Source organism: Nicotiana tabacum, chromosome 23, assembly GCF_000715075.1.
Source record: "Nicotiana tabacum cultivar K326 chromosome 23, ASM71507v2, whole genome shotgun sequence".
NCBI lineage: Eukaryota > Viridiplantae > Streptophyta > Magnoliopsida > Solanales > Solanaceae > Nicotiana > Nicotiana tabacum.
In genome coordinates this window covers 136,186,769-136,206,139 of record NC_134102.1, presented here as the reverse complement: position 1 = coordinate 136,206,139, position 19,371 = coordinate 136,186,769, and positions in this window count along the sequence as shown.

The following is a 19,371-nucleotide window of genomic DNA, read 5'->3' as shown; positions in this document are numbered from 1 at the left end:
TTTTTGTCATAATCCCACTATGTCCACATTGTTCTTCCATGCCTACATAAGTCTTAAATATGTTGAATGATGACTTGCAACTAACAATCTTCTTTGCTTTGATACAGACAATGATTCGATTGCGAGGCCAACACTATAAAAGGAAGAGGTGAATCTTCTAGGGGTCGAGGTAGAGGTAGCTTGCCCCTTGGCCAGCCTAAAACAATCAGGAAGAAGGCCACAACAGGCATATGGAGAGGTGCAGACCTCTCAGAGTCTAGTTCCTATGTTTCATCTAGGGAAGCTTCAGAGAGCAACTCAGCCTCTATTCAGGAGGAGTAGACAGCCACACAGTCTAGGCCACATGGCGATTCCGACTTATGGATGGGGCCTCTTAATCTCACAACATGTCCGAGGGGTCGGAAAGTGCTAGCCAGACCTCTGAGCCAGCAGCTGCCCCAAACACAAAGGCACAATCTGTACCGGATATCCCGATGATGGTAGATGGGGAGATGGTACATCCACGGGTGTGGAGAGATCAAAGAAAAAGGATATATGGGAGGATAGGTTCGTCAGCTTGGCTGCCTTTACTGATTTTCGTATGTGGTGGCCGAAGAGATCCTTGACACTTGAGCGGCAGTTTCTATTGAAGGATTTGGATAAATACAACCTAGAGGAGGTGAGGCGGTTCAGAGCATGAAAGGGTTGGATGTGGTTTACTGAGAGAGTTGAGGATGCCAAGGAGTACCTCATCTGAGAGTTCTACGTAAATGTTTCTCGCATCAAGAAGGGGACGAAAGTGACTAAAGTACACAACCTCAATGTGAGGTTTGATCAGCATATACTAAATGCGTACTTAGGGTTTGAGGACTTGGAGCCGAAGGAGTATCTGGAGAAGTGTGCAGTGAAAGAAGAAGTCTGACCTTGGGTAGCAGAGATCTTAGCACCGCTAGGGCCACCACCACCATGGATCACTACTGGGGTTCCCATTCAGCGGAACATATTGAGCTTCGAGGCGAAAGGATAGAAGACTTTTGTTTGCAGCAGACTTGATCCATGCCATAATGAGACTCATCTGCCTCTTCCTCGGGCTGTTCTTGTGGCTTTTATCATTGCCGGGTACCCAATTAATGTGGGTTCCATGATGTCGGCCAATATTTCATTGGTAGCACAACAGACTAGCTCAGCCTACCCTTATCCCAACACTATCACAGAGTACCTCACTAATGCAAAGGTAGAGCCAAGATCATATGACACCAAGGTGAAGCCGAAGAAGCAATTTGACTGGTATTTATTGATGGATGCGAGAAACCCAAAGAAGAGAGCTCAACCTTCTACCACCACATGCCATTCTGATAAGCCGACAATGGTAATTGCTGAGACAGGTGACATTCCATCCACCTCTGTTGAATTTAGGGCTGGGCGTCGGTCGGTTCGGTCGATTAGTATAAAAATATGGTTCGGTTTATCGGTTTTATAATATTAATAACCAAATCAAACCAAAGTATTTACGGTTCGGTACAGTTTTTTCAAGGTTCAGTTTGGTTATTTCCGATTTTGTTTTTCGGTTATTAACGGTGCAAGATTTTTATGTATCAATCATTCAATTGAGTCAATTGGTTCTCATTAATACAAGGCAGAGCCTAACTTACTGATCCGACATACCAAATTCAAAAGGAATATCAATAGGTGTTTAAAGAATCAGATTACTTGCCTTGGAAAAGGACAGGAACCTTGAATTTAAGAACTAGCTAAGATGAGAAATGAATAAGAAAGACCATATCAAATGCATGTTACAAACTTATCCGTATTCCTGGAATAAAAAGGAGTAAATGTAGCGGAATTTTTGTTATGTACAATTCATATAGTGAACTGAACTCTACGTAATTTGTTATTCATTCCATCTTATTCATTCCATGTGCCTTACCACAGACTTTGTAAGAATTCCATTCCATTCTTATTCATATAGTCAACTCTATCATTATATTCCAACTACCAGATTACAGAAAGGACGAAGGCTGATCGCAAGAGCAGAGCAGTTAGGCTCTAGTACCCTCTAATTACAGGCTGCTAGGGACTGCCGTAAAAGAATAACTAAAATAAGTCTGGAAAACTAATATGTTATACAAAAAACAATAATATGCAAACCCAGCAAGAGATAACCAAAATAAGTCTAGGAAAGATGACCAAAAATAAAAAATAACACCAAAGCGAGTGGCGGAAGAGGAAGAAGGCGTCACAGCAGGCGCAACAACAGCAGGCGACGAATGGCAGTCGGCACAGCAGCAGCAGCCAGCAAGAGGAGGAAGGAAGTCAGGACTCAAGAACCCTAATTAGAACTAAGACAATTTCTAATTTCTAAGGAAGTAGGGCTAGGAAGTAACGTAAGTAAACTTGGGTAAATTGGCTTCAGATTTGTGGATGGTATTGGGTAAATTGGGCTAAAAAGGAGGTGGCCAGGTGGGTGAGCCCATATGTTCAAAAGTGATAACCTAAACCCAATAATTAATATCCTATATTTCTCAATTCTCATACCCAAAACTTTGGTTCGAAACACCAAAACCGTTAACCGTACCGAATACCGAATACCGAAATTTAATTATATATAAACCGCACACCGACCGAATAACCGATTAAACCGACACCGAAAAACCAAAATTTACGGTTCAGCTGATTTTTTCGGTTCGGCTGGTATTATGCCCACCCCTAGTTGAACCCTCTTCCAGTGTTGTTGCTATGCCTACGCCATTATCCTCCACTTCTACCACAACCCCCAGGGCAGCCCCTGCTCCATCTCTGAGATCAATGCCTATACCTACAACTCTATTATTTGCTTTGCGAGTCTCCTAGACATTGGCGAGTCTCAACAACCAGATGCAGACATCTACTTCAAAGCTGTCTGACATATCTAGTAATGTTGCAGCACAGTCACCTACACATGCACCACAGGTCTCCTCTGATCTTGATGATAAGTTGCATAAGATTCTGGACAACCAAAAAATGATCATGGACACTCTGGTACAACACGGGTTGGTTATTGAGGAGTTGGCCAAAGAAGTGAAGAAGATGAGTAAGTCCCAGGCAAGTAAGAAATCGGTTGAAAAGCTCAGGAAGGAGGTGACCAGACTTGCGACAGCTGGGGATCTACCTTTTGATATGTTACTTGACCCGCACCAGTCCGTCCTAGATCCATCGGCACCATTTGTAGTTGTTGCACCAGCTGGCCAGTCTGAGGAGCCAGACCTTGTTGCCGACACTGCTGAGGTAGTGCGTGCGATAATTACCACTCCCCCCCACGCCCAGATATAATGATGATGAGATACAATTGGATGACCCAACATGAGATGATGTTGCTGGGGACACTAAGATGTCCAAAGATCCTTAGGGAGTTTTCTTCACCCTCTCTCTCCTTTCACTCTTATTTTGTTAAGCATTGGGTACAATGCTTACTTTTATTCTGGGGAGTGAAGTTTATTTGATTTGACATTGACACATTTCGGATACATTTGGGACTGTAATAATTTGATGATTCTGTTACTTTTTCTTATTTGTAGTTTATTTATCTTTAGTAGTTATTGTTCATTAGCTTCTTTATTTTTCCACTTTAGTTATTGTTTTGTTTGTAGCTTCTTTTATGTTTTTGTAAATAATAAGCCTTTGATTTTCTTAATACCACAGTTCTTTCCAAAGGTAGTTTTTGTATGAACCGGGTGACTCGTCCCAACGATGGATGGCCTGAAAACCTTCTGAAGGGAATGAGTCCATTTTTGTGTTTAGGTAATAATAATAATAATAATAGTAGTAGTAGTAATGAATAAAAAGCCTAATTAAGTCATTCTCGAAAAAGAGTTATTCATGCTTCATCTGGTACCAACACACTTAACTACGTGCTTATGGTTTGAAATAAGGTTTTTGAAAGAAAATAGCCCCAGTTAGTGACTTTGAGACTCTTGGGTTGACTTTGGTAATCATCGAGTGGTTTATTGGACCATAGTGATCTTTAACTTGAGTGTGGTTTTTGTAGGCTCTCGACTCTATCCTCTTTTGAGGTCTAGTTGCGTGAGGGGTGAGGTGATTTGTTGCTAGTCCAAGTATCCGTGCGATTGGTCTAGAACTTGCCCCGAATGTGCTTCAAGGAGAAATCCTAAGTTTTACTTGGTTTGAGAAATTATTGTAGGCTTTCCTTGGCCCGTTTTAGCTTTCATTTCCAACCAATGTCGTTATCCTTAGTCAACCCCCTTTGAGCCTATAGCCTTTCTCATTTGATAACCATATTATGTGCCTTTACCCATTTTGTCGTGATCCTCTCTCGGCACTCGGACCTTTCTTAACACTCTTGTAAAATAAGTGGCTTAAGGCATAAGTTTGGGGAGAGAGTTGAGGAATCTGAAAGATGTATCAAGGCACAGAAAGAGAAAAGAAATGATCTTTATGAAAAGAGAAGGCAAGAAAAGAAAAAGAACAAAAAAGAAAATGCAAAAAAAAAGAAGAAAATATGGAAGGGTTGATGGAGTCAAAAAGAGATAATGATCCCTAACATGAGCATCAAGGGAGAAAAAGAATGAAATGAACAAGAAAGGGTGATGTCAAGTCTCTCTAGCCCCCAATAAAAAGAGAATGCCTCTAAGAATTGGTAATTGTGAGCCAAGAAATGAAAATATGGAGTGCTTAAGGAAAGGTGTAACCACTTGCTCATATGGTATCCTACCCTAACCCAAAAGCCTTCATTACAACCCGAAAGAAGTCTTACTTGATTTCGAACCGAGTGAGCTTAAATTAGTGGTGATCTACATGAGGGGCAAGCCTATGGTACTTGAAGCCGTACTTGTGACATTCTCTTGTGAGAGAAGAGTGAACCTTTCATGAATCTTAAGATTGAGTGCTAACTTTGAAGTGAGCTTTGCAAATGAAAGGTAGAGGAGGAATAGTTTGGAGTCCACCATGGTCTACATGATGGAACAAGAGTCCTTGATGAGTAAAGTCAATTCTTGAAGCTCAAATGTCACATTAGAACTATATGTGCATGATATTTGACTTGTCACCTTGTTGATAATGCATGAGTAGTGTGGGTAATTATTGCTCCCGGTTGAATATGAATGGCTCACCATTGACATGCTATAATGACCTTTCACTCTAAGGTAGAGGTGTTCAAAACCAAACCGAAACCGAAAACCGAACCGCAAAAGTAGCTTAATGGCTTATTGGTATCGAATTATCGGATTAACGGGTGGGGAACGAACTGAAATTTTATTATTAATGGATTATCGATTTGGGGGCGGATTATTTAATTTTTTTATCGGATAAACCGTTAATAATTTTTATATTTATATATTTTTATCCATATGTATATTAAATATCCCTTCCACTTATCCACTATTTGAAACATTAAAATCTAAATTCCTCATTTCTAATTTCCCTTAGATATCAGAACCCAGCCCTCTCGCCTCTCCCTCTCATGTCGCCTCTCCCTCTCAGACTCTCTACTTTCTGAAGGTCGAGGCAACAATCAACACAACAACACTACAACAACAACAACTCGGCCGCTCTCGCCTCCCATTCTCTTCTCTAATGTTGTCCTCATTTCCTCCATACGTCACCTCTAATCTCAGAACCCAATCATCAGTTATGGCCATAGCCAGAGCAACAGAAAGTAAAGTGGATATGATTTATATATAAAGACTAAATATTGGTACAAGATATGACTCTTTTCCTTAGTACCTAATTTGAAGGTCATTAATATATGTAATAGTCAAATATAGAAGAAGGTGAGTATTGTACCATTATTATTATAAACATATTTAGAAACAATATCTGCTACAATTTTAGCTTCTCTGATGTGTTGCATAGATGTATTTATTATTTACTCCATTGAGCGTAGAGTATGCTATCTGTAGTCAGATTCAATGTGTAAATATGATGTTCAAATCCTTGGTCAGTTGCAATTCATGTAATAAAGTTTCACTGGGGTAATAGAAGTAGAAGTAAAGTATTTGTAAAAATCCAGTATCCAACTACCTATACGATTTCTAAATGTCAAAATTATTCTGGGGATTAAAAGAGGGATTTCTTGGCAGAAGAATGCCATTTTCCTCGTCATATTTTGTCTGAAAATAAATTTACTTTCTAATTCGATTTCGATTCAGTTCTAAATGAAAAATACTTCTTCGTCATCAAAAAGGTTGTAGCTTTTTTATCATTCGTATTCATTCCTTTTCTTTTCTTGTTGTAGTGACTCATAGCATGGCTGAAAATCTGGATCACGTTATGTTACATCAGATAGTCATTTTCTTGAAATTTGAGTGGTTGTTGTTTATTTGAAGCAATTGACAGCAAATGAAGATACAATTTTAAGTGAAATGACGAAGAAGATGAAAGAAAAGTTTGATAAGTATTGGGGTGATCCAGTAAAAATGAACAAGATAATTTTCATCTCATGTATTTTGGATCCACGTTACAAGCTCGAATCAGTTGGATATGCACTTGTAAAGATGTTTGGTGAAGATCCGGGGGCAACTATACAAGCAGAAGTGAAGAAGTACATGACTTCATTATTTAGTGAGTATGTAAAGTTCAACTCAAAAGATGTCGCGCTTGCCTCATATTCAGATTGTTCTTCATTGAACACATCTACTTCCGGGCTTTCTGTCATGACCCACAATCCATTAAAGGTCGTGATGGCGCCGGACACCGCTGTCAGGCAAGCCAAAAATAAATACTTAATTAGGTTCTCATTTTAATGTTTTTGAAATCATATTTTCCTTCAATTAACTAGTAAAAGATGGAATTTACAGAATAAATAATAATATTTTAACAATTTCAATACAGGACAACCTAAATCACCCCAAAACCCGATGTCACAAGTGCATGAGCCTCAACTAGGAACGTAAAATAAAATACAACATCTGTCCAGAATACAAGTTGGATAGGAAAAATATAAATACGTCGAAGGAGACTCTACTGGCTGCAAGTCGTTGTATAAAGTGCAGCTCACCTAAGTCCCCGCTATAACAGCGCTTCTGCGCCCACAAAGCCACTATGCATATATGTACCTACACAAAAATGTGCAGCAGGTGTAGTATGAGTACGTAAATCAACGCGTACCCAGTAAGTATCCCGCCTAACCTCGAAGAAGTAGTGACGAGGGGTCGACTTCGACACTTACTATGGCTATAAATAAAATATCAATGATATAATTAAGCATGGATTTTATATAAAATGGTTGCAAGCTCAATATTTTTAAGTAAGTAAGCAGTTTTTTTATAATTAAGAAATCTCCAAATTTATTTTCCATTATTTAATAATTTATCTCAGGACAAAGAGGCAATATCATTTATTGTAATTTCCAAAGCAATCAATTAAATCATGCGCAATCATACCGAGGTCGCACGACCCGCTCCAACATAATATTTAAACTGGCACTGTCGAGGGTCAAACGGCGTGAACCATAGATGCATCTATTTAATCTGCCGAGGCGTTCGGCCTGCTCCACAAAAGATAAACACATTCAACAGTCAATCAAGAATTCTTTAAGGAGAAATTATCCAAGGAAATATCAATTCTCATTTAACGGTCAAGGAAAATGAAGTTTAACCTTTTAAAAATTTATTTACCAAGTTCAATATGATTTAAGTAATTTAAATTAACAATAAGGTTGCAAATATCGTAAGTATAGCATGATTTGGGTCCTAGACTACCCAGACTTAGCATAATAGTAGCTACGCACGGACTTTCGTCATCTCGTGCGTACGTAGCCCCCACAAATAGAAGCACATATCGTATTATTTCACCTATGGGGTTATTTCCCTCTTACAAGGTTAGGGAGGAGACTTACCTCGCTCCAAAATTCCATAACCGGCTCCCAAGTCCTTCCAACAACTCAAATAGATGCCCAACGCTCTGAAACTAGTCAATAAATGTGAAAACCCATAAATATATACTCTAATACTCATTATAATTCAATTTAAACAAATTTTCAACTCCGCTCGAAAAGTTGATAAAATCACCCTCGGGCCCACGTGCCCGAATTCCAAAAATTTTCGAAGATAAACTTTACCCATGATACCACGAACTCAAATACATAATGTATTCCAAATTCCATGCCCAATTTCGTGGTCAAAATCCAAAAATATTCATTTCTAGGTTTTCTACCAAAATCCCAAATTTCTATAAATTTTCAAGGTCTAAATCCATATATAATCCAAGTATTTAACTTGAAATAGGTGGGAATCACTTACCTTGACATGGATGACGAAAATCTCCCTTCCAAGAGCACCAAAATTCTCCGAACCAAAAGAAAAGTGGAGGAAAAAAATGGCCAAATTCCGTCTTTTAAAAACCTCATTGCCGAGGTGATTTTCGCACCTGTGGTACCTTGGACGCATCTACGGTCCCGCACCTGCGAGGGTCTCCGCATCTGCGGACAAAAGGAGCCACTTCTACGAGCCCATCCGCTTCTGCGACTACTGCTCTCGCACCTGCGGTCATGCAGGTGCACCAAAACTTCCGCACCTGCGGTGGCTGGCCCGCCCTCACTCTTTCGCTTCTGCGGCTCATAGCTCGCACCTGCGGCTACCTCTGCGCATATGAGGTTACACCAGAAGCTGGAAGCTTCAGTTGTTCTCCCCAAGTCCAAACTCGATCTGTTTACCGTCCTGAATCCACTCGAGGCCCTCGGGACCTCAACCAAATATACCAACATGTTCCAAAACATATTAAGAACTTAGTCGAGGCCTCAAATAACTCCCAATAACATCAAAACTACGAATCACCCTCCAATTCAAACTTAATGAACTTTGAAATTCAAAACTTCTACAATCGATGTCGAAACCTATCAAATCACGTCTGATTGACCTCAAATTTTGTACACAAGTCATAATTGACATTACAGACCTACTCCAACTTCTGGAATAGGAATCCGACCTCGATATCAAAAAGTCTACTTCCGGTCACATTTCTCAAAACCCTTCAAATTTCTAACTTTCACCAAATGACCCCGATATAACCTACGGACCTACAAATCCACTTTCGGATGCGCTCCTAAGACCGGACTCATCATACAGATCTATTCCCAGACACGGAATCTCAAATGGACATCGATATAATTGAAATGCACTTCAACTCAAATTTAGGAAATTCTTCCAAAATGCCAACTTCCATAATGGGCGCCGAAACGCTCCCGGGTCATCCAAAACCTGCTCCGGGCTTACGCTCAAGTCCAAAATCATCATACGAACCTGTTGGAACCTTCAAATCCTGATTCCAGGGTCGTTTACTCAAAAATCAAACTTTAGTCAATTCATCCAACTTAAGGCTTCTGAAATTAGAATTCTCTTTCCAAATCAACTCCGAACTTCCCAAAATTCAATTCCGACCACGCGTACAAATCATAATACCCGAAGTTAAGCTACTCACGGCCTCAAACCGCCGAATGATGTGCTAGAACTTAAAATGATCTGTCGGGTCGTTACACTTTCTGGCTGTCAAGTAAGCACCCAAAATACAGTACTTTTAGAATCACTCATGCAAGATCTAAAAAAATATAAAACTGTGAGTGGAGGTGTGGATACTAGAACAAAGTTAGATAAATATTTTGGTGAAGAAACTGAGGACGACACTAAAGAATTTGATGTTCTTCTCTGGTAGAAATTGAACTTAGCTAGATTTTCTGTTCTTACGGAGATGGCTCGTGATGTATTAGCTTTTCCAGATTTAAGTGTGGCATCTGAATGTGCGTTTAGTATGGGAGGACGTTTTCTTGATTCATTAACTCCTAAATTGGTGCAAGCTCTAGAATGTCTTCAAGATTGGCTTCGAAATGAAAAATTAAAACAACCTGTTTATGTTGAGGAAAATCTTGATAAAATCGAGCAGCTTGAACAAGGTAATAATATTGTTACTATATTTGTTGTATATTAGTGTTGTGGATATGCTTATATTTATCGCATGACTCATTATTATAATTTTTTTTCTTCAGATTTAGCTAGCGCTGGAAAGACCCTTCCGTAATTGACGTGTAGTATTAATATATCTAGTAATAATTTGAATTGTAATATAGTGTTAATAAATCTGTTAATATATTTATCGCATGACTCATGTGTGTTAGTGCTTAGTTCCAAGTTCTAGCCGAATTAGTTTATGAGGTAGTCTGGCTTTATATTGTGATTGTCCCTTTTCTGTAACAGTATTGACTTGTAAATTATATTTTGTCTAGTTGGGTATGCTTAACAACATTTTGTCTACAAGTTGAATATTCGAGCAAACTTTCTAGAACAGTATTTTTGTATTTATTTTTGTGCTAAAGTCTAGGGTGTGATACAGTATTTCTGTATTTATTTGGTAACAGTATGGACTTGTATTTCTAGAACAATATGGATATTCGAGCTGCTACATCAATTGAATCTGCCGCTCCTCAACTTATTCCTCCTCTCATCTTTGCAAGTTGTTTGAACTTTGAAGGTGCAAAAATTGAAGCACTGTTAGCTGCAACATTTATATTTTGGATGTTTCCAACTATTCTAGATTTTATGTCTAAATTTTTTTTTTATCTCTAGTTGTATTGTGGACTCATTTTGACGGATGTAATTGCCATGTTAGGAAGTGTTAATTGTTATGTTAGCTGAAGAATGTGCAGACTGCATTACTGTTGAAGAGTTTCTATTTTTTTCTATTTCTCAAATCTACAACATTCCAACAATCTCCTTCTTTGCATATTATAAATATATAGGTAAATGGGATCCTAATGCCACCAGATGGACCAAATCATTGGCCAAAAGAAGATAGCAATGGCTTGTATTTTATGACTTGATAATATGACTTTCACTGGCACTGGTACCATTGAAGGTAACGGTGAAAAATGGTGGGAATTTATAACATGCAAAGTAAATTGGCTTTTTGCTGGTATTTACTAGTAACAGTGTAACACGAAAGACTAAAATATACCTCTATAATACAGATTCAAATAGGCTGATAAACCGCCCGATATTAGCCAAACCGATCCAATCCGCCCGGAATCTTATCGGGTGGCTAGCGTATTAATATATTTAAAAGTCGATAACCGATAAGCCGAATTGTTAAGAGAAAATAACCGCCTGATCCGCTCGATAAGTAGCCCTACTCGGAGGAGGTGGGAAATAATCTATTTGATCGAGGACAAGCAAAGACTTAAGTTTGGGGGAGTTGATAAGTATGAATTTTGACAACTTATTAGTACCTTTTTTACTTTTATTTTAGTCCGAAAGTGTTGATTTATGTTCCCAAAACTAATGAAAGTATACAAATTGCAGAAATGTTGGAGATGTGGGCTCAAACGAAGAAATCCTACTAAAAAAGAGTATTCCGACTCACAAGGCAAGAAGGGGCACAAAGACCAGAAGTGTGGTCCACAAAAGTATTTTCGCGGCCGCTGAAGCAAGTGCGGACCACAGAATTCTCTCTGCGGTCACAAAGATGATGTAGAAGCCCAAATGTAATTGAAGCAGAAGTGCGGATCACACACAATATGTGCAGTCGTAGAACATGGTTGCACTGACATGAATTCAAAAAGTTCAGAGAGTGCGCAAAATGACCAAGACTGAAGCCTTGCTTGAAGTGCGGACCGCACATAAATTGTGCGGCCGCAAAAGCTGAAGTGAAGCCATAGATTAGATTGTGCGGCTGCAAAATCTATCCCCCTGCAGACTCAAGCAATATGGGGACTGCACATGGAAATGTGTCGCTGCAAAACCTCCCGAAAGGCATTTTTGTCAGCAAATGTTGGGCCACTATAAATAGACGGGAATCACTTTTTTAGGTCAAGTTTTTAAGTTTTCTTAGCTGTAGCCGTTGTAGTTTACCATTTTGGGTAATTTGTGATCATTTTGGGACAAAACATCATAGTTTATTATTTTAATTTTATATTATGGGTTTAATTAGTATTTCTTCTTTGTTTTCTTCATTTTTTACTATGAGTAGCTAGATACTTACTAGGGTTGTAACCCAACCCTAGTGTATAAACCTTATAGGTATTTAATTTAATGCTTGTTTATGATTGGGTGTTTGTTATTTAGCCTTGTTCATGCTTTAATTTTAGAATTAATGATTGCAAACATTGATTCATGCCTTTTCGATTTGGTCTTTACTTGAGAAAGAGGAATTTAGTCTAGGAAAACTTGGCTAACAAGAAATTGGGCTAGTTAAGGATTTGACTAGCCTAATGAAATGGTTTGAACTAGAGATAGGGAAAACCCGACTTGAGCTCATATCAACTATTTAGCTTGATACCTATTTGGGCTTGAGAAAGCCAAATTGGGCAAAATCACTCTATAACCGAGAGGTATTGAGTGGGTAACTTAGAGTAGAGAGCTATAATACACTCCAATCAATAAAATAAGTGTTAACGTAATTAACCCATTAGGCGAATACCTAGGCGAAGGTTACATCCCTAGACTTTTTTACCTATTTGAAAATAACTAATAATAATTAGTCAATCTCTAGTTTCATTTCTTTTATTGAGCATTGATAGTGTAGTTTATAGAAGTAATTTGCAAAACCAACGTGATTGGAAGTGTATTTAAGTTGTTTCATCTTCACGCATCAAGTATACACTTTAACACCCATTGTTAGCTCCCTAAGGAAATCGACACCGACTCATAGTTAGGTACTATTCTTCCAACGACCTCTTCCACTCATTGTTGAGTTTGGATTGGGAATGGATCAGCCGTCGATGATCATGTTGATAGTACGAGCACTACAAGGAAATCACTTATTACATAAAAATTTTGCTACGGATTATACATGAAAATTTGCAGAAAACTTAGTTTTCTGCGGATTTTCCTTCCGAAAAAATTTTGATGGAAAAACCTTCGTAGGTAATTATTACCTGCGGAGTTTAAAAATACCCAGGTAAATCTCTTGGGGAATTTGAATCCACATGTAACTTACATGGGATTTTAAATTCGCATGTAGATTACTTGCGGATATTTTTATAGGAAATTCTAAATATTCACATGAAATTTTTGGTAAAAAGGTAATGAAACTTAGGAGTTTTCTTCTTAGCAAAATAGTTGCAAGTAAATCCCCATGAAAATTGCAAAGTGCATGTGTTAAAATTTTTAGATGAAAATTATAAAACTGAAAATTACTATCATAGTATTTTTATATACTTTTATTAAATCTATTAAATAAACTCTTCATTTTACTCTTATTGAACCCACCCCACTGCACCTCCCAATTATATTATTTTTACCCCGCCCCCTGTATCTTTCGCATCTCTCTAATCTCTCATATGTTTTGACTTTGCTACATTGGACCACAACACAAGAATTTACAGCTAGCAAAGCCCATTACTTGTATAGTCGTTCCAATATACTCATTATAAAGTACAAAAATTTACAAGCTCTGGCCGATGTGAGACTAGAATGCCCCAACTGCCACTTCCCAGTATAGTACTATTTACTTTATTTAATAGTGCTTACCACTTATTTATTTATTTTTGTTTTGTAAAAGGATGCATTAATTAAGGATCTTTATAAATCAAATCAAATAAAACATTCTTTTCCAAGTAATAGCAAATTACATTTGTATTACTTTTAATTTTAAGATATTCTTAGTTATTTTTCAAAATTTTATTTATATTTATCGAATAACATATTAATTTCTTTTTCTATATAAAAAAAATACTTTAATTAACAAGAATTAAATATATTGTACACGATAATTAGTAAGAATTATTTTGCTAATCATAATAAAGTATACATGATTAAGTTATTTTAATAATTATTGAATTTGATTAAGAGATGATGTTAGAAAGTAGAATCATTAGAACATTCAATCAATACTGACAATCTCAAACTATATCATTTTAGACATACTATAATTGAATTTTATCTATTTAAATACATGTGAAAAATGGCATACATGCATAAGATAGAAAGTTAATAAAAATAAGTTACATTTTTATAAATATAACATAATTTTTCTCTGCATAGAAATTAAACTTAAATACTTTTCAATCATTTCGTTACATTTAGTATATTTTCTGATGATATTAGTTAAAATATGTTAAATGTAGTCGTATTTAAGCTTTTATTAATTATGTCCTTTATATCAACCATATTAAATTTTAAATTATTAAAATAATTAGCTTTGTGATAATTATTTTTTTTATTATAACAGACTATGTTATGCTTAATGACTTATATGCTCAAGCCAAATTGTAACGACCCGGCCGGTCGTTTTGAGCATTTATACTTCGCTCGGTTGTTTGAGGGAATGAGTAGCTCCGTATGATGTATTATGACTTATGTGAATCGTCAGTTTTGGTTTTTAGGTTATTCGGAATTGATTTGAAAGAATGATTCTCACCTAGAAGTTTTAAATTTGAAAGGGTTGACCAAGTTTGACTTTTTAGCATTTGACCTCGGATTGGAATTTTGATGGTTCCATTAGTTCCGTTGGGTGATTTTGGACTTAGGAGCGCGTCTAGATTGTGATTTGGAGGTCCGTGGTTGAATTTGGCTCGAAATGGCGAAAGTTAAAATTTTGGAAAGGTTGACCGGGAGTGGACTTTTTGATATCATGGTCAGATTCCGATTCTGGAAGTTGGAGAAGGTCCGTAATATCGAATGTGACTTGTGTGCAAAATTTGAGGTCAATAAGACGTGATTTGATAGGTTTCGGTATCGGTTGTGGAAGTTTAAAGTTTCAAAATTTATTGAATTCGAATTGAGGTGTGATTCGTCGTTCTGATGTTGTTATGTCTGTTTTGAGGCCTCGAGTAGGTCCGTGTTATATTTTGGGACTTGTTGGCATGTTTGGACGGGGTCCCGATTCAATTACAGCTGTTCTTGCTAAAGCCCGATCTGATCCCGAGGGGCTCGGGCGTGTTTCAGATTGATTTCTGGTCATTTTTCTTCATTTTGGTACTGTTGTGTTCTGTTGTTTTTCTGGTGTCTCAGTTCTTCATCGCGTTCGCGTGGCTAGTGTCGCGAACGCGTAGTGTATTTTGATGGCAACAACAAATTATTCTTCGCGATCGCGAAGTATGTCCCGCGTTCGCGTAGAGTTGGGGCAAGTCCTCTTCGCGTTCGCGTATGGAGGATCACGTTCGCGAAGTGTTGAGGTTGGCAGCTGAGAATTTGAGCGTTCTTCTATGCGATCGTGTAAGGTCAGTCGCGTTCACGAAGCTTTGGCAGCGGTGTTCATCGCGTTCGCGTGGGGTGTATCGCGAACGCGTAGAGTCTTTTGTGGCAGTGTGAGTATTATTCATCGTGAACGCGATGGATTTCCCGCGTTCATGAAAGATGAGGTCTGGGCAGATTACAAAGTACTCTATTTCGAGGGTTTCAACCATTTTTATATTTTTGGAGCTATGGAGCTCGGATTGAGGCGATTCTTGAAGCAATTTTCACAATATGAATTGGGATAAGTGTTCTCTACTCGGTTTTGGTTATATTCCATGAATCTATCTTCGATTTTAGCTTTTGTTTGATGAATTTTAACGAGGAAATTAGGGGTTTTGGCCTAAAGTTTTATAATATGAGTTTTTGAGTTTTGAACATTGAATTGGGGTCGGATTTGAGTGAAACTAGTATGGTTCGATTTGTAACTGAATGAGTTGTTGGATTTTGTAAATTTTCTCGGATTCTGAGGTGCGGGCCCGAGTTGGTCTTTTGGCCGGTTTTGGGCTTTTGATTCAAGATTTGATCTTTTCGATCGGGATTGGTTCCTTTAGCATTGTTTGATGCATTTGAGTTGTTTTTTGGTTAGTTTCGAGCAGTTCGGAGGTCGAAACGTGCGAGATGGCATCTTTGGAGCACCGCTTGGCTTGTTTAGCATTGGTATTGGCTTGTTCGAGGTAAGTAACTTTTCTAATCTTAGTGCTGAGGGTATGAAACCCCATAATACGTGTTATGTGATTGGTATTGAGGTGACGCACATGCTAGGTGACAGGCGTGTGGGCGTGCACCAAGTGAATTGGGACTCTGTTGTTTCTGTGGCACTGTATAGTGGTCCTATTTTATTGATATCCGTGTTTTCACCGTGTTATAAAGTAATTGTGTCACGACCCGATTTCCCCTCCGTGTGACGTCGTGACGACACCAAGTCTCTACAACTAGGTAAGCCTAACACTTTATGGAATAATAAAATAAAAATATAAATTAAACCAACTATTCAACAATACACAACAATCGCCAAAACTCGGAACATCGTGAATCACAAATTACAGAAGGAAAAGTCTAGTGTCTCTATGCATAAGAATCTAACAAGGAAGATACAGAAAATAATGGACATTAGAAAGAGCAGACGGGGACTCCGAGGTCTGCGGATGCGGCAGATGTACCTTGAAGTCTCCAACACTGTCTCGGCTCACTGATAGAGTGGCTGATAAGGTGCACCTAGATCTGCACACGAAAAACATGTGCAGAGAATAGCATGAGTACACCACAATGGTACCCAGTAAGTGCCAAGCCTAACCTCAGTTGAGTAGTGACGAGGTCAGGTCAAGGCCCTACTGGAGTAAATATAATAAATTAAACAGTAAAAGATATAAGTAAAATTTACGGTAATATAGTTAAAGAAATTCTCGAAAATTTAACAGTTAAAGGAGCCCTTGGCTCAGAACAATGTAAACACAATGGGGAATCTCCCGGGATGCCGTCCCGTAGTTTCGAATGAATATGCAGTACAAGGGGATCTCCCGGAATACGTCCGTAGTCCCAAAGTAAATATGCAGTGCTGGGGAATCTCCCGGAATACGTCCGTAGTCCCAAAGTAAATATGCAGCGCTGGGGGATCTCCCGGAATACGTCCGTAGTCCCAGAGTAAATATGCCTTTGGTTTTCTTAATACCACGGTTCTTTCCAAGGAACTCCGTACAAATAATGCCTCCAAATGTTCAAGGCATAAATAATAGCTGCTAGCTCAAGGTCGTGGACAAGATAATTCTTTTCATGCACTTTCAGCTATCTGGACGCGTAGGCAATCACCCTACGGTCCTGCATCAATACCACTCCAAGGCCAATCCTCGAGGCATCACAATAGACAGTGTAGGACCCCAAACCTATAGGCAACACTAATATTGGGGCTGTAGTCAAAGCTGTCTTGAGCTTTTGAAAGCTCTGTTCACACTCCTCGGTCCACCTGAACGGAGTACTCTTCTGGGTCAGCCTGGTCATAGGTGCTACAATGGATGAAAATCCCTCCACAAAGCGACGGTAATATCCTGCCAAACCAAGGAAACGGTGGATCTCCGTAGCTGATCACGGTCTAGGCCAACTCTGCACTGCCTCCACCTTCTTCAGATCTACCTTGATCCCATCACAAGACACTATGTGCCCCAAGAATGCCACTGAATCAAGCCAGAATTCACACTTAGAAAACTTTGCATACAACCTCTTCTCCCTCAAAGTCTGAAGCACGGTCCTCAGGTGTTGCTCATGATCTTCCCGAGACCGGGAATATACCAGGATATCGTCAATAAATACAATGACGAAGGAATCAAGATAAGGCCGGAATACACTGTGCATCAAATGTATAAAGGCTGCTGGGGCATTGGTCAGCCCAAATGACATGACAAGAAATTCATAGTGACCATATCTGGTTCTGAAAGCAGTCTTCGGGATGTTCGGCTCCCGAATCTTCAACTGATGATAGCCAGAACGTAAGTCAATCTTGGAAAATACCCTGGAACCCTGTAACTGATCAAATATATCATCAATACGAGGCAATGGGTACCTGTTCTTCACTGTGACTTTGTTCAACTGGCGGTAATCAGTACACATATGCATAGAACCATCCTTCTTCTTCACAAATAAGATCGGAGCACCCCAAAATGATACACTGGGCCTGATGAAACCCTTATCAAGAAACTCCTACAAATGCTCATTCAACTCAGGAGGAGCCATACGGTAGGGAGGAATAGAAATGGACTGAGTGCTCGACAATAAATCAATGCCGAAATTAATATCTCTGTCGGGCGGCATGCCCGGAAGATCAGCTGGAAACACATCTGGAAAGTCTCTCACTACTGGAACTGACTCAACTGTAGGGGTATCAATACTGACATCTCTCACATAAGATAGATACGCGTCGCACCCCTTCTTAACCATTCGTTGAGCTTTAAGCAAAGAAATAACTCTGCTGGGAGTAAACTCTAAGGTACCTCTCCACTCTAATCGCGGTAAACCTGGCATAGCCAGCGTCACGGTTTTAGCGTGACAATCAAGAATAGCATAATGGGGCGACAACCAGTCCATGCCCAAAATAATATCAAAGTCCACCATGCTGAGCAATAATAAATCGGCTCTGGTCTCAAAACCACTAAGAGCAATCAAACACGACCGATACACGCGGTCCACAACAAGAGAATCTCCCACAGGAGTAGATACATAAATAGGGGAACTCAAAGAATCCCGAGATATCCCCAAATGTGGAGCAAAATACAAGGACACATATGAATACATAGAGCCTGGGTTAAATAATACTGATGCATTCATATGACAGACAGGGACGATACCTGTGATGACTGAATCTGAAGCAACGGCCTCTGAACGGGCTGGAAGGGCATAGTACCCGGCCTGGCCTCCCCCTCTAGGGCGACCTCAACTTCCCCAACCTCCACCTCGAGCTGGCTGAGGAGGTAGGGTGGCAGCTGGTGTTGGAAGAATGGTCGGAGGACCCGGTGGAGCACGTGGAGGCTGATAAATCTGTGAAGGTGTACCCCTCATGGCTCTGGGCAATCTCTAACCATGTGATGAGTGTCACCACACTCAAAACAACCTCTCGGAGGACGCGACGTCTAAGAGTGACTCGGACCTAGCCCACTGGACTGGCCAGTAATAGCACCTTGAGTAGGAGGCATACTGGATACTAGCGGTGCATAATAGGGCTCCTGAGGTCTAGGAGGAGCTGGAATATCGCTGGCTGCTGGAAGAGCTGAATGAACAGGGCGACTCACAAAACCCCTACCATAGCGTACTGCTGGTGCATGAGCTTCTGAATAATGATCAGTCTCTCGAGACCTTTTGGTCTCTCTCTCCTCTCTATCCTGGGCAAACATACCCTCCAATCTCCTGGCGATACTCACAACCTGCTGATAAGAAATATCCATCTCCAACTCCCTGGCCATACTAATCCTGATACTGGGGTAGAGTCCCTCAATAAATCGTCGAACCCTCTCTCGAACTGTGGCAACCAAGGCCGGTGCATGTCAGGCCAAATCACTGAAACGGACGGCATACTCTGACACAGTCATAGCACCCTGGCACAGCTACTCAAACTCTGCACGCCAAGCATACCTGAGGCTCTGGGGAACATACTCATGCAAGAATATCTCTGAAAACTGAGTCCAACTGAGTGAGGCTGTCTCGTCCGGACTACTCATCTCATAGGCACGCCACCACTGATATGCCGCTC